This window comes from Ictidomys tridecemlineatus, chromosome 1 (genome assembly GCF_052094955.1).
Source record: "Ictidomys tridecemlineatus isolate mIctTri1 chromosome 1, mIctTri1.hap1, whole genome shotgun sequence".
In the NCBI taxonomy this organism is placed as follows: Eukaryota; Metazoa; Chordata; class Mammalia; order Rodentia; family Sciuridae; genus Ictidomys; species Ictidomys tridecemlineatus.
The window spans coordinates 23451212-23467812 of NC_135477.1; the positions used below are offsets into that span (position 1 = coordinate 23451212).

Here is a 16601-nt window from a genome sequence, read left to right on the forward strand (position 1 = left end):
AGAGTACAAACCCCAAGAATGAAAAAAATGACATCACAGCTTCTATAGATAGTATGAACACCTGTATATCTCTAAATTCCACAACTTAGATTAAATGAACAATTTTTTGAAAGGTATAAGCTATCAAACTCACTCAAGAAGACATAGATAAGCTTGATAATAATGTAACTATTAAATAAATCATATTCATAACTAAATAGCTTGAAGCCTTAGGAAAAATATTTTTCTGAGGATAAAAGAATATTCCTTTTTTCCAGGAAAAAATATTTCAGGCTCAGATAGCTTCCCTGAAAATTCTAGCAAACTTTAGAAAAGAAATAATATGAATTCTACATAATTCTTCTAGAGAACAGAAGGAAAGGAAATAATTTCCAACTTATTTTATGATACCGTCATTACCACTGCTGAAAGATTTGTCTTTACAAGAAAGAAAATCTACAAATTGGTATCCCTCACGAATAGGAACACAAAGCTTTTCAAGTAAATATTAGTAATTAAATTCAATGATATATAAAAAGAAAAATATGTCATATCTAAGTGTCAGGAGCTATCCAAGGAATGCAAGGTTTGGTCTACATTTTAAAAACCTATCAGTAGGAGTTATATCAGTGAATAATGGCAGAATAAGGACCCCTGAAAATTTCTCTCCCATGAAGCTATGAGGAAACTAGAAAAAAAAAATTAAAAAGGTTCAAATCAACTTTTTCAGAACTCTGGAAGTTAATCAAAGCCCTTAAAACCATCTTGGAAGTATCTATTCATGAAAATGGAGCCAGACACGGTAGCACACGCTTGTAATCCCAACAACTTGGGAAACTGAGGCAGGAGGATTGAGAGTTCAAATCTAGCCTCAGCAACTTAGCAAGGCCCTAAGTAACTTATCGAGACCCTGCCTCTAATAAAACATTAAAAAAAAAAGGCTGGGGCCGTGGTTTGGTGGCTAAGAGCCCCCGGGTTAAATCCCTGGTACCAAAAAAGAAGTGAAAGTAGGAAGGTAGGAAGGTAGGGAGGGAGGGAGGGAAGGAAGAAAGGTAGAAAATGGTACCAGGGATTGAACCTAGGGGCATTTTACCACTGAGTCACATCCCCAGCCTTTTTTGAGACAGGGCCTCACTAAGTTGCATAGAGCCTTGCTAAGTTATTAAGGCTGGCCTTAAATTTGTGATCCTTCTACTTCAGCCTCCAGAGTTGCTGGGATTTCAGAGGTGTACCACCACAATTGGAGTTTTGTGGCATCTTTAACTTGCCCTGTTCCCATGCCCTCCCAGCTCTATAGTAGCCTCAAAACCCAAAAAGCCCATAATCATGGTAGAAACCAGCAGCCTGGCAGCCACTAGAGAGAGCAAAATGGGGTTGGAGCTCATTCAAAGCCTTATTTTCAGAAAATTGTTATTTAACCTGCTTGGTGGTTCTTTGGAAGATCCCACTTGCAAGACTTTTTCAAAATTTTATCATTATTATGGTTTGTTGTACTGGGGAACTGACCGAACCCAGAGACTTGCCAAGAGCTCTACCACTGTGCTTCATCCCCAACAATAGACTGTTTCTATTTAACCCAACTCAGAGTTCCTTCCATGAGAAAGGCCTTTTCTCTGGGGCATTTGTCAAAAATAATTGAATGAAATTGTCTACCTTGCAGCCACCTGGGGCAATGGATTTGTTGGAGCAAATAATAGGATAAGCTAAAAGCTTAAAAGAAAAAAGCTAGAAATAAGATGTCCATAGGGTCTTTGAAAAAAATTCCGATCTATTTCTGGGACTCTAGAAGGCTATGTACATAAGAATATGTGCATCACTAGGCTGCATACGTGCTCAGAAAAGACCTACAAGTCCCTCAGTTCTTTCCTATGGATGACTTTGAGGCTCTGTGAAAGCAGGAAGTGAAGATTAATACAGAATTGTCAACAAGCTGGCTGAGTTTGAAGCTGCTCTGCACCATGCACAGAGAGACCCTTGACAAGACTGGGAGATTTATTGGTTCCAGGCATTTAAGTAAATCTGTGTCCAGTTCTTAGCTCACCACTAAACCAACTGCACAGAGACTTTAGTGTTCATATACCACAAAGAATATAAACTTTGCAGAGGTAGTTCCAAAAATTCAAGGGGCAGGAGAAAGCAGCAGCAAATAGCAAGAATAACAAACCCGAGGTAAGAGTTGCCATGTTACATTATTTGAAATGTTGAGTTTCCAAAAACAACACATAAGTATGAGACATGAAACAAGAAACAAGAAAGTACCATTTGTACACAGATTTTTTTTTTTTTTTTAAATAGTAGGGGCAGACAGAGTAGCTTAGTTGTAGAGTATGTGTTTACCACATCCAAAGCCCTGGGCTTGATCTTCAAAACCACAACAAAAATAATGATGATGATGATGAAGAAGAAAATGATGATAAATATGATGATAATAATAAAAAATAGGAACTCTAGCCAGGTGCAGTGATTAGAGTTTCTATTTATTATGCCTATAATCCTAGTGATTCGTAAGGCTGAGGCAGGAAGATTGTAAACTGGGGGCCAGTCTCAGTAAGGCCTAAGCAACTTAGCAAGACCCTGTCTCATAATAAAAATAAAAAGGGCTGGTGATATAGCTTAATGGTAAAGTGCCCCTGGGTTTATTCCCTAGTACCAAAAAAAAAAAAAAAAAGAAACTCTCTGAGGAAGCCTATACATTAAATTTATTAGTTAAGAGCTTTAAGTCAGTTCTTTTATATATTCAAAAAGCTAAGACAACACATCTAAATAATTACTTACCTGCATTTCAACTTTAAATCCAAGATATTTGGTACTGTCTAGTAGGAAGAGGGAGATGGAGGGACAGGAGGAGCCAGTGAGAAAGACTAACTTGTGCTACATACCTGTAATCCCAGTGACTTGGGAAGTTAGGGCAGGAGGATTGCAAGTTCAAGGTCAGCCTCAGCAACTTTGTGAGATCCTGTTTCAAAACAAAAGAAAAAAAATTTTTTTTTTTTAAAGGACTGGGGTTGTAACTTGGTGGTGAAGCGTTTCTGAATTCAATCCCAAGAGATACATTGATAGCTAGATACAGAAGAATAGTATCTCACCAAAAGAAAATATCAATAAAGATAAGTTATTAAAAGAAACAAAACTTAATAAAATCATGTAACCACCATACCAAAAGTTTAAAAAGACAATGTATCTGATAATTTCAATAGATAACAGGAAACAAATTGACAATTAATATACATTTATGATGAGAAATAAAAACTGTCAAGTGGCCTAACATGCGTGAGGCACTGGGTTTTATCCGTAGTACCACCCAAAAGAGAGAAAAAAAAAAGAAAGACCATAATGATAAACACCCCATACTTAGAAAGGCTAAAATCAAACAAACTGACAAGAATACAGAACATATAGAACCTTCGTACACTGCTCATCAGAATGCAAAATGGTACTTTCAGAAGGAAAGTAAAATTTCTCCCTTTTCTTCTCAAGGTTCGATGAAATGAGCTGACAATAGAAAAACAGGAGAAAAGATACAGAAAGTTATTAAGGTGGATGGGGTGAATCACAGGAATTAGTGATTACCCATTAACTCAGTGAGATTCATATGTTTCTATCTCTTCTTCATAGAGGGATGTGGGAATGTAGGTAGTTTTGAGGGATAGTAAATGATTATTAGGGGAACAACTGCCCTAAGAGGCGGAAATCAACTTGTAAAACGATTCTCTTTGGAATTTGAATGAGACCAAGGGGCAGACAATACCTGTGACAAAGTCCATCAAGGTGTGGTGGCACTCCTCAGTCCTCTTTTCTGTAAGACATACTAGGATTTCAAGGTAAAGATGGAAGTCAACTCGGAGCTCTGTGGCAGGTCTGGTGGGCTTCATTCAGATGAGCAGAGGACAGAGTTATAGTAAAGTTTTCCCAGATGAGAGCGCATGAGAGAGAGAGAGAAAGAGAGAGAGAGAGAGAGAGAGAGAGAGAGAAAGGGGAGGGGTAGAGACCTTGATTCGGAGACTATTTTTCCAGCTCAGCATGTCAAAGCACTGTTCTTTGGGTCATTGTTTTCTGTCCCCCAACAGTACAAACACTTCAGAAAACAGTTTGCCAGGTTCTTATAAAGTTAAATATGTATTTACCTAGGCCATCGTTCCTCTCCTGGGTACTTACACAAGAGAAATGAAAACTTGTGCTCACAGAAAAGCTGTATGTGAGTGTTTATAGCAGTTTTACTTATAATCAGCAAAAATGGGAAACAACCCAAATGTCCATCAACATACAAACATAGGAGAAGTATATACCATAGAGTGGAATGCTACTCTGTAACAAAACCAGACAAGTTAATGATGCACCCAACATGGCTGAATCTCAACTACTAAGTTGAAAAAACCAGACACATACACATTGCTTCCATGTATATGACATTCTGGTAAAGGAAAAACTACTGATGTAGAAAACAGACAGATCAGTAGTTGTCAGGGGCTGGAGATGGCAGTGGACTAGAACGGAGCAGAAGGAAATTTGGGGGTGTAATGATTGTTCTATTTTGAATATATTGGTGTTTGTACAACTATACTCATTTGTTAAAACTCCCAGGGGCTGGGGGTGTATCTCAGTGATACAGCACGCCTTTAGCATGCATGAAGAACTGGGATCAATGCCCAGTACCAAAAACAAACAACAAATGAACTCCTAGGGAAAAAAAAAAAAAGGGTAAGTTTTATTGCATAAAAAAGATCTGATTTGCATCTCATTCTGGTGAATGGTTAAAACATGGGGGTCCTCACAATTCGAGTGGGAAACCACTGGAAGAACATCAGTACAGAAACTTGCAGACCAATGTTATAATCAGTGGAATGTGAGTCGATGAGTCTGTCAGGCCACGAGACCTGATGTTCAGTGTGAGTCTGCGTACTGGAGATATACCCCTGAGGAATATTCTGGCAACCACAAACCAGATAATAGGGTGCGGCCTTCATGTTAATGAAGACAGTCTTTGTGGGAACATGCTTTGTGGAAACCAAGCCCATCCCCTGAATCATGGCCTCCAGCACAAGGGAATGTTCTTCACCTGACGCAGATCTTACAGCTCTGGGGCCCCAAAGCCTTTCAAATCCAGTAATACATCCAGCTGTCAGATAGCTTCCTGCTGTTTTGTTGGACTGTTTTTTCAACTCCTCAATAGGAATCAAGCCTAACACAAACTTGAAACAACTGATCTACTTTTGTAAAATAATGCATTTACAAAAGCTCAGCTTTTTTGTGAGCAGTATTGAACTTTTCCTCTCCTCCTTGCTTCTGATGTCCCTCCTCTGGCATTTATGAACAAATCATGTGCAGATGACTTGCTTGCCCAAGTTGTTGGAGAGGTTCAACTCTGCTGGGGTGAGCAGGCACACATTGTCAGGAATAAGGTTAGGAATGACCTCCCACCCCAACAGGAGGATTTTTATTTCTTCTGCTAAGAGGGGGAATCTTTGGTCACCCAAGGGATATTTTTTATCTTATTATGAAAATGGTCTTGGTCTGTTTTGTGCTGCTATAACAGAATACCAGAAACTGCATAATTTATAAGGAAAAAGAGTTAGTTTCTCTGGAGGCTGGGAAGTTCAAGATTGAGGGACCAGCATCTGGTAAGGGCCTTCTTACTGAGTCATAACATGGCAAGACACATCACGTGAGTGAGAGAGAGGAGGGGGCCAAACTCACCCTTACATAAGGGTTTCCTCCTTTCTCCAAGGATTGAACCAAGAAATGTTTACCACTGAGTTACAACATCCCCAAACACCACCCCCCTCCCAACCCCTTTTTAAAATTTTGAGACAGATTCCCAGAAAGTTGCCCAGGCTTGGCTCAAACTTGTGACTTTCCTATCTCAGCCTTCTGAGAAGCTGGGATTATGGGTGTGCACCACTGCACCCCGCCTCAGCCTTTTATAAGGAAGCTACTCCAACGATAATGAGCCTGGCATTAATCCCCCATCTCCGTTAGAGAGATCTAATCATCTCATACAGGTCCCACCTCCCAACACTTTTGCATTGGGGATTAAGTTTCTAACACATGAACTTGCTGGGAAACCTTCCAACCACAGGAAGGAAGGAGTGAATGTTAGAGCTCATGCTTCATCTATTTTCCTTGAGCATTGTTGTCTTTTGATAAAGTTGATTTATAAGTGCTAAGCAATTAGAAATAGGTTCAGATAATTTAGTAAGGTACATGTTAGAAATCACATATGGTGGCCAGGAACAGTGGCACACACCTATAATCCCAGTGACTCAAGAGACTGAAGCAGGAGGATCACCAGTTTGTAGCCAGATTCAGTAACATAGTGAGACCCTGTCTCAAAATCAAAAACAAAACAAAATAAAAATGACTGGGTATGTAGCTCAGTGGTACAGTGGCCTTGGGCTCAAGCCCCAGTACCCGAAAGAAAGAAAGAGAGAAAGAAAGAGAGGGAAGGAGGGAGGGGAATGACGGCAATGTTGTTTTTGGATGAATTAAATGTATCACCCATGGGTGATATATTCTGATATTTTTCTATGTCTTAAAATCTAAATTCTTAAGAGAGAAAAAGGAACCATTATTTGAAGTCTCCCACTTATAATACATTAGGGATTGAACACCAAGTAAAATGGAGGCAGGGAGGAGTCTTGCTGTTTTTGGATCGTCCACTGGAATGAAGCTTAACACGTGGACTTTTGAGAAAAGCAACTTGGCAGGAAGGGGAAATTGCTGTGGTCAGTGGTTGGCTTGGAAAAATCTCAGCAGGTCTTAGGCTGAGTCTCTCGGCCTACCAGCAAACACTGAATGTCCTTGTCTCCGGCCAGACTCGCTGGCACAGCCTCCTCGGTTCCTTTTTCTTTCCCGTCTTCCCCTTGCTGAGGAGCAGGCCCTGCACAACTATAGCTCCTGTGTTTTCACAGTCTCACTGCCTGGTCTCTGTGTCCTGCTCCACTCTCTGTATTGTCACCGCATCGATGCTTTTCTAGAACAGCTCTCATTTCACTTTTCCAAACTTCAATAAGTCCCCCACCTTTGGGTGATGGAGACACCCTGGGTCTGGCACTTCGGATTCCCCATGACTGGCCCGGCCCCATCTGCTCCTTGCTCACAGGATGTTGCACCCTCTGTACCCAAGCCCTGCCCCTTCCTATGTCTGTGCCTCTCATGCTGAAACCTGTACTTGAAATTCCATCTCCACCCTTGGCTTCTCAATGCCACCCATCCTCTACGGCCCAACTCAAAGGACGTTTATGGCTGGGAGTGACTTTTCCATAGTCCTTAACTCTCTTATGTTTTAAAGTTTTGTTTTATGTTGTAATTATTTGCATATGTATTCAATATATCCGTATCCATATTGTAAATTCCTGGAAGTCAGGTTTTTCCATCTCAACTTCAACTGTGTAAATGTCTTGCTCACAGTGGACACTCAGGAGTTGGGGGCTTACACACTCAATAAGCATGCTTTATTTATTTATTTATTTTTTAAAGAGAGAGTGGGGTGGGGGACAGAGAGAGAGAGAGAGAGAATTTTAACATTTATTTATTTTTTTCTTAGTTCTTGGCGGACACAACATCTTCGTTTGTATGTGGTGCTGAGGATCGAACCTGGGCCACACGCATGCCAGGAGAGCGCGCTACCGCTTGAGCCACATCCCCAGCCCCAGCATGCTTTATTTTTGAATGAATAAATGAATGAATAGAACTGAAGTTAGAGGAAGAAAGGAAGCCGGGTGTTCTGTTAATATAATAAAGGCAGCAAGGAACCCAGCAGGGAACAATTTAAGCAGACAGAGACCTTGAAGGGAAGGAGTTGATACTGCTTCTCAGCTACATCCTCCCAAAAGCCGAACTGCTCCAGGAAATGTGACATATGTCATTGTCATAGTTGTTTATAGAGATGTTTTTGTTATTCAGGAGCATGTGCTGAACAGAGACAGTCAGGCAGAATTAGGGTCTTCTAATCATAGAACAATAGTAGCAAACTATGGCAAATGATTATGGTATTATTTTTGTTTTAATATGTGCAAATTTGTTTTTTTCAAAGAAATCAGTAGATTTACTATCCAATAAAAGAGGTGAATCAACAATTATAGGTTCTAGGGATTCTCTCATAAAATACAAAAGTATTTTCTCTCATCTCCCTCTTGGTTAACTTTATTTCTTATTGTATCTTGAGGATAGAGGGCAGATGTGTCCCAAAAACTTAGGCTCCTTAGAGAAAAGTGCCAAAGGATATCCTATCAGTACGGCGTGATGTTCTATAAGGGAGGAAAGCCTCAGAATATGTCGAAATCTGTGTCCAGAACCCACCCATTTCAAGCCAAAGAAAGAAAACGTGTGCTTACAAAGATCACTGAGACAGTGACCTTTGATAAAAGCCCCTGCCCAGGTCACCAAGAACTGGCTTTACCCATTGTCTTTCAGAACCCATCAGCCACTCAAAAGTCCCTCTGTATTCATACCACTCAGCAGGTGAAGAGGCCTAGTCACTTGCTGCCCATCTGAGCCACACGTGAGCAGAAAGGTGCCCCCAGACTTCTTTGAAGTGAACAGATAATTTTGGAAAGACGACTATTTTTCCGGTTGCCTTTTAAGGGACTTTTACTTCTTAGTCAATCAAAAATTCATCAATGTGACTCATTAACACAGCTCCAAATGCAGTCAGGAAGCAAGAAACACCTTTCCCGTGTCTTAGTCACTTCTATTTCCTAATATTTCCTTTATTTTAGCAAGAATTTTATTGTTTTCTGGTTAATTTAAAATATTTAAAAGTTAATTCCCTTAGTACCAAGCATACAGTAGGAATTTAATATGTGAATGTTGAATGAACATAAGGTTTCTTTCACTCCAAGAAGCTTGAGAAACTAGAATGTGAATATTTGAATACTTTTCATTTTCTTCTCCCCCCAAAGTGCCTAGTACAAGGCTCTGTGTGATGTAAAATATGTGTGATTTGCACATGAATATAGGTGCAAATGTAGGCGTGTGTGTGTGTATGTGTGTGTGTGTGTGTGTGCGCGCGCGTGCACACATACACTCACACTGGGTCATTGGCTGATGAGTTAGCTTACAGACTCCTCAATCAATTAACTTCTGGGGTTATCTATTATGAATCTATGAATATTCCATGAATGTGGAGAACCCAATACTATTATGAGAATCCAAAGGGAGAGGAAAAAACCCACGATTATCCTGATGGCTGCTTAACACATTTGAGTTAATACAGTTGTAGTTGAATAGTTGGTTGTCTTAGCAAGCATGTTTCTATCTAATCTTTTATTATCAGTAAATTATACCAGCAACTTAGGGCTGTTAACTGAAAACATCCCTCCATTCAGATAGTTTTAGATCTTATGGGGTTGTCATTTGTACTTATCCCTGTCTGTTTTCATATTGCCTATTTTCTCTCTGTTCAAAGCCACTGGTGCCCTTAAATTCTGGTAATACCCAGCAGTGGGGAATGAGGATTTGAGAGTTGAAAGGAATACAGGCTCTGCTGCTTATGATAGAAGACCTTTGGCCTAATCACTCACCCTCTTGGACCTTCACTTTTCCCAGCTATAAAATGAAGGTAATAATAGTACACACCTTTTAGAGTTGCTATAGGGATTTTGTGAGATAATGTACATAAAATATCTGGCACATAATAGGCCTTAGAAAACATGACAGTTTCCTTCTTCCCCAGGATTAATAATCTAGACACCCACACAAACTCATAAAGACTGTCAATTTAAGAATATTTTCTAAGTCTCAAAAACACTTCCCCACTGGGAAAACACTTCCCCACTATGACCTGGGAGGCTCCAACAAGGTAGTCCTGCCTACCTCACCAGCTTCTCTTCCCCTGCCACCCTTGCTTCACGCCAAGTCCTTGAACACATTGGCTCATCCCCGTTCCTCTGCTCACCATGCTTCCCCTGCTGCAAACAGTTTCACATTCTTTGTTTACTTGTTTCACAACGCTGGGGATCAAACCCAGGGCCTCTGCATGTTCAGCAAGTAAGTGCGCTACCACTGAGCTACATCCCCAGACCTTCACATTCCTAACTATATAGTTTTGTATATTTGTTTGTTATAGACTGACATGTGTCCCCTCCACCCAAATTCCTATGTGAAGCCTCAACCCCAGACCTCAGAATGTGACTCTATTTGCAGATGGGGCCTTTAAAGAGGAAATTAAGTTAAAATGAGGACATTACAGTTGGCCCTAATCCAATCTGACTGGTGACCTTCTAAAAAGAGATTGGGACACACAAAGAGGGACATACGAAAGAGACCAGAGATTTGTGTATCCAGAGAAAGCCCACATGAGGACACAGCAAGAAGGTGGCCATCTGCAAGTCAACAGAAGGGTCTCGGGAGAAATCGAGCCTGATGACTCTGATCTTGGGCTTCCAGCCTCCAGGACTGTGAGAAAGTAAATTTCTGTTCTTGAAGCCAACTAGTTTGTGGCATTTTGTTATGGTAGCATGAGCTGATCAGTAGGTACTTAAGGCCTATCTCCCTGTACTAAACTATGATTTCCATAAAGACAGAAAATTTGACTATATTTCACCACTGAACTTTCAGCATATATTTCAGTGTTTTGCCCCAACCAGGAGCCATTAACATTTTGTTTAATTCATGAAAAAAAAAGAACAAATGAATGAATGATGCCAGGTATTTCGATTTTATGTTAAAAGCTGTGACTTCTGGATTTTTCTATGAGACTGACAGCAGACATCTTGAGTAGGTATTTATTTGAGGAAGCCAAGAACATTCCAGAAAGTGTCAAAACTTAGCTTTCTGAAAGTGTTCTAAAATGTGTGACTCCATGCAGAATATGGGTGACTTATGGGCAGGAGCCCTGCAGTTGGTTCCTAGTGGCCTGCTGCCCTTGCATGGGTGTGAGAGCCTGTAGCAGAGCACAGATGTGCACCAGGGCTATGCTGCAGAGATCCCTCATCTCCCAATTCCTCAAAACTGGGAATCCAGAGCTGATATTGGGTCCTGTGGATATGCTATGGCCCTAAAGGACCGCCTAGGCAAATTCCAGTTCAGACTCCACCTGTTACTAACACCACAAGTCTCAAGCTAGTCTTTGGGGGTCCTGGGAAGCTAGGTATTCTGTGAACACTCCTCTCAGGATTGTTGCAAATTGGCCCTCTAGGGAAGCTTAAAGGCCCCAAGTGAGTTAATTGGAGTTATAGAGCATCTGGGGGTCCACACATGACCTTCGGTGCATGGAGACTCTGTGGTCACCATCTGAAGGATAACAGTGTCCTTACTCCTCCCCAATAGCATCTCCCTCCATTATTAGGTGACTAAATGCCTAAAGTCCCATCCCAACATGCCACACTTTTGGGTTAGCACTATGTATCTGGTTACCTCTTTTTAAAAATGAACCCCCACCCCTCAATTGCTCAACCTGTTCAGTCATGAACATCTTTTCTTCCTCTTTTTTTATTTCCTTTTTCTTCTTTTCTTTCAGTACTGGGAGTTGAATCCAGGACCTTGCATATGCTAAGCAAGTGCTCTGTCATAGAGCTGCACCCCCAGCCCTTTTCATTTTACCATGAGACAGGGTCTTGCTAAGTTGCCCAGGCTGGCCTTGAACTTGCAATTCTCTCTCTTCAGCCTCCCAAGTAGCAGGATTAAAGGCATATGCCACCATGTCTGGCCGTGAGCATTTTCTTAGGCATTAGTTGACTATCTTCTCTGGATGAGCTTGGCTTGGCTTGAGTCAGAATGGGAGAGGGAGGTCAAAGGTGAAGAAAGGGGAAATAAATCTTGAATATAAATTCTTAACAGTTTTTCTAGGGCTCAAGCACTTTGACTATAGCCTCCCATGTGCCTAGATATCACTGGGACTCTATATCCCACAGCACCAAGGAAGAGGGATACCAGTTGTGGTAGCTGTCTGGCCACAGAAGCTAAGTTGTAGAGGGCAATTCCAGTTGCTGGCTCTTTGTTCAGGTTTCCCCATGAGTCTATAAATGGTTAATTACCTAAACTGGTAGGAGAAGCTTTCTGCCTCCTGTAAAGTTTGATTCCTGGAGGCAGACTTTTTTTTTTTTTTTTAATCCAGCAAGTGTCAGATAATTGGAAGGGTGGAGTAACGCAGTAAACCACGACACACCTTTGTCAGGACTTGTTTGGAAGCAAAGCGTTGAAAGAAACAAGGGGGGAGAAGGAGAAGCAAACATTTTTGAAAGATCACTCAGCTTTAACACACCTTGGCTGGGTCTGGATAAAAAAAAGTGGGCATCGCAAATCTCTAGAGGAAAACATCAGGGGAAGAAAGAGAGAGGGGGGATTCAGACAAAGTTGTTTCTAGTTCCTTCAAAATTGCAAGCCAGGTGAGTAAGAGGAAGACTGAACTTTCTCCCTTTTTTTCTGAGACTTTGATTTAAGTTTTGCTGTTTAGAAATTAAATGCTTGTTGGAGAAAATAAATAGGACGAAGTCCTTTGGTTTCTAGAGTTCTGGGTGAAGTGATTAGTTGGTCGTAAATGATGACTTTGGTATATGTGTTCTGCTTAATTCAGGTCTTTGAAAAGAACACCAAGAAAGATCTGTGAGTGGGCAGGAGCAGGCCAGCTAAGATATGCTGGACTCTAGTGGCAAAATGTTTCTGTATTATTGCCAGTATTGTAAAGGGATGTGACAAGCTGTTTACTTAGAATAGGATAAAGGTTAGGAATTCCTTCTCTCTCAGCCTCAATTTCCTCTCTCACCAGCTGGTTCTCCCCCTCCCTCTGTCTCCTTCTTCCTGCCAGACAGTCAGAATAGCTCAGAGGTGAAGTTGGAGTGCAGGTAAGTGGGGGCTTCCTAGAAGCAGCCCCTGTGCTGCCCAGGACTCTGTGCTGCCAGGTTCCAATAAAGCTCCAGGAAGTGGGCAAATATTGCTGTGTGTCATGTTGTAGAATTGCTGCTGCCCTGAGTCTAAAGTGAAATGTTAGCAATGGTCTAGTTGGAGGAAGAAAAATTAGAAAAATGTTTTCTGGGTATAGATTCTCAGTAGCCAACGTGGCTCCCCTCCTCCCCACAATCACTTTGGGGTGAGAATTACCAGTTTAGGTATCTAGCAGGACCACAGTAACTGCTAACTGACAAATTACCAGTTTGCTCTCTGAAGTGGAGGCGAACCTCTGGCACACCACTTCTTTTGAGAAGCAGCTAATAGTGAATCTAATAATTGAATGTATTATGACTGCAAAATGTTTTGAGATTTTTAAGAAGGTATCTGTTCAAAAAGCGGAATTGTTTCTTCTCACCTCGGTGTGTTCTCTCTTGGAACTAATGCACAGATCTGAGGCAGAACTAACCTAAAATACAGCTGCTGATGGAGGCCCTCTAAATGTCTGGGGTCTGCTTTACCTTTGGGAACCTGCAAAACTCACACATGAATCTAATCAGAATTTACCTGGAACAGTTAAAGTGAACAGCCCTGCTTCAAATATGCATAGAAACTCCTCCAATTGGCGAAACTGATTAGACTTAAGAATTAATCACATTCTTAGATTAGGACTGACCAAAAGAAGTCTGCCTCTGCAGGGTGTTGTTCATTTGCCCTTATTAATGATAACGGCCACAATGGTAAACGAGCATAAGTAAAAAGTGGGTGCCATATCCCGCCCAGCCCAGGGCATGGAAATCAGGGTGACCTGAACAAGCAAGTGGCAAACTCCTCTCTGGGTGTGGTGGAGACCAAATCTCTGAGGCGACTACCTCGGGGCACTGGTTTTCCTGGCAGCCAACTGGCTTAGCGCTTATGTGTGATCAGGTCACTAGGCAGTGGATGCACACTTCAGCACTTTCGCTGTTTGGTTCTGTAATTTAAAGTGTATGGAGACCAGAGTAATAGAAATTATAAAAATACTGTGATTCCTTAGCAGAGTATAGAAATGTTTTGTTTCCTAGATAAAAGGAAAAATTAGAAAAAAATTAGCTTCTTCATTGCTTTCATCAGGGACAAATATTTCAAGTGTCGCTAGATTAAGAGAAGGTCACTGTGATGGTTTGCTATTGCTAACAGTGGTTGGCCCTTGTGTGTGTGTTAGACCACATCATTGTCTGAATAGTTTTAAGTGGATACGGCATCGTTTAAATGAAGTAGAAAGGGAGAAACTCATAAAAGAAGAAAACTGATTTCAAATTATGTATTCCTGCATAAGAAAATGACATGGGATGGTGGGTACAGTATCGCACGCCTGTGATTCCCCAGACTTGAGAGACTGAGGCAGGAGGATCGCAAGTTGGAAGCCAGCCTTCGCAATTTAGTGTCATCCTGCCTCAAAATTTAAAATAATAATAATAAAAGGGCTGGGGATGTAGCTCAGTGCGTAAGTACCCCTTGGTTCAATCTCCATTATTGAAAAAATGAAAAAAGGGAGAGAGAAAGACAGACGTGGGATGGCGGGATCATTTTTACTCTTTCAAAAGAGCATTAGCTATGAAATAATCACAAAGCAGTCCCTTAGAACCAGAGGGGGGCATGTTCTCACTCATTTGCAGAAGCTATGTAAGTTGATTTAAGAAAAAGTAGAGAGAAGAATAGTGATTGAAAGAAGCTAGGAAGGATGGGAGGAAGTGGGAGAGGTTGGATAATATGTACCCAAATACAGTTAGACAGGAGGAATGCGTTCTATTGTTCCACAGTACAGCAGGTGTCTGTCATTTATAATAGCTTGATATATTTTTTATAAGAAGATTAAAAAAATGGAGTTTTTAGGATCAGAACACTAAAAAATGATAAATCCTTTAAGGAGATAGAAATGCTAATTACCCTGATTTGATCTTACATGTGCACATGTATCAAAAGACCACACTAGAGACCATAAATATGTATGATTGTTATGTGTCTATTAAAAATTCATTTTCCTGAGTCTGATGGCACATGCCTATAATCCCAGCTACTTGGAAAGCTGAGGCAGGAGAATCACAAGTTGGAGGCCAGGTTTGGCAACGTAGCAAGACCCTGTCTCAAAATAAATTAAAACAAAACAAGGGGCTAGGGATGTAACTTAGTGGTTACATAAGCATCCCTGGGCTCAATCTCTCAATCTTAATACGGAAAAAAATAAATAAAAATAAACAAATTAAAATTGAAATTAAGTAAATGAATCATTTTAACAAAAGAATTATGGATGGAAGTGAGTCTAATTTTGAAATTGAAAACTTGAATGATCCTCTCATTCTTAATGCTAGTGAAGTGATCCAAACGTCCAAGAATTTAAAGCTTATGCTATTTGACAGAGCTTCCATTAAGTGGTGCTTTCGGAAGATGGGTGCATAGGTGAAGCCTGCCATGAAGGGCAGGCTTGGGCATGAATCCGTGCAAACCTTTCTTTTCCTTATGCTGCACTTTAAAAAATTACCAGCACTTCAACTGTTCTGAACAGAATGCTGCAGTTCCCATAGGATGACCCTAGTCCAGATTTGTGCCTCCACCCATCCCTTTCTACTAAATAACTCTGAGATATTCCTTGTACATTTGGTTTAACGGGATCCATCTCCCAATAGTCTGGCAGAGAATTCTGTATGATCATGGGACACACGGCCATTTTTCACTTCAGACTGAAAGAGAGGCACCTCCCTGAAAACTACCTCAGCAGGCTCCATCCACACGGTGCCTTCCACTGAGGCATCCCAGGCCCTGAAGGGGCTTCTGAGTTCTTAGCAGGCTGTCTCTTTGTGCCTTCTGAAAATTGGGGAACACTTGGATTTTTGTTATAGAAATTGAAGCTTTGTCAATGAAATTTAGAGAATAGATGCCTGAGGGTTTTTTTTTCTTTTTTTTTTGTTTTTGCTTGTTTATTTGTTTTTTTTGTTTTTGTTTTTTTTCTGGATACGGAAAGAACAAGTGGAATTTATCAAGTTAGCTGTCTGGAGGCTGAACACTCACCACGCAGAGCCTCATGCATCCGCCTTAATGGCTGCAAGTGGAAACAAACCCAGCCCATCCCAGTAGTAAATTTCAATGAAGGATCAAAATTAAACAATAACTTGTGGGTAGTAAATCTTTCTATTAATTGTTATAAATAGTTCCTTTCATGGTAATATTTCCTATCAATCTAAATGCCATCTTGGAGTTAGTCCCCTCCCAACTGGCAACCAGATATATTTAAATGTTCAATCTCCCCAGATGCCTTCTAGTCCACAGCTAATGACCAATTGGAGGAGGAAAAAAAAAAAAAAAGTCAGAGAGAGGCTTCATAGTTCCCAAAGGTGATTAATGCTTAACCTAAGGATTTAAATAAAAGAGGGTATCCAGTTGCACATAGGTTTGCATGAAATGGTTATATAGGTGGTAGTCACAGTGTGAACATAGTCACAGACCAGGTGTGGCCCTTAATGAGTCCAGACACCTTTATTAAGCTGTTTATGGAGCCCTTTCTCTTAGCTCCAGGAATCATACCTATAAAGACATCCTGTGGCATCTTCGATTCAGCTAGAATTTTTTCCATGATACTTCATCCCTTGCCTAGAGCTACATTTAAAAAACACCAATGAGCAAGAAGTTGGCACATCTGACCAGGCCCTGAAGCTAACTGTGCCAGTCTCTGTTAATTTCACCAGAGAGTGGACCAGCTGGTTTCATGAAGTCTTGGTTTTCAACTGGGAAGTCCCCCAGAGATACATGATGACTTTCAT

General features: G+C 40.9%; 1 protein-coding gene and 1 long non-coding RNA gene across 3 annotated transcripts in view; one reads left to right on the forward strand and one right to left on the reverse strand.

Moving 5' to 3' along the window:
- The window catches only part of LOC144364876 (uncharacterized), a 36767-nt gene that overhangs the window by 15707 nt on the left and 4459 nt on the right, over positions 1-16601 (reverse strand). For both annotated transcript variants that reach the window (XR_013422994.1, XR_013423004.1), the window contains exon 2: positions 2859-2935. This is a non-coding gene — a long non-coding RNA (uncharacterized LOC144364876). The remainder of the gene's footprint in view (positions 1-2858; positions 2936-16601) is intronic.
- Positions 12116-16601, forward strand: part of Col17a1 (collagen type XVII alpha 1 chain) — a 47927-nt gene continuing 43441 nt past the window's right edge. The window contains exon 1 of the mRNA XM_021731823.3: positions 12116-12305. The gene's annotated coding sequence lies outside the window, so the exon portion shown is untranslated. The remainder of the gene's footprint in view (positions 12306-16601) is intronic.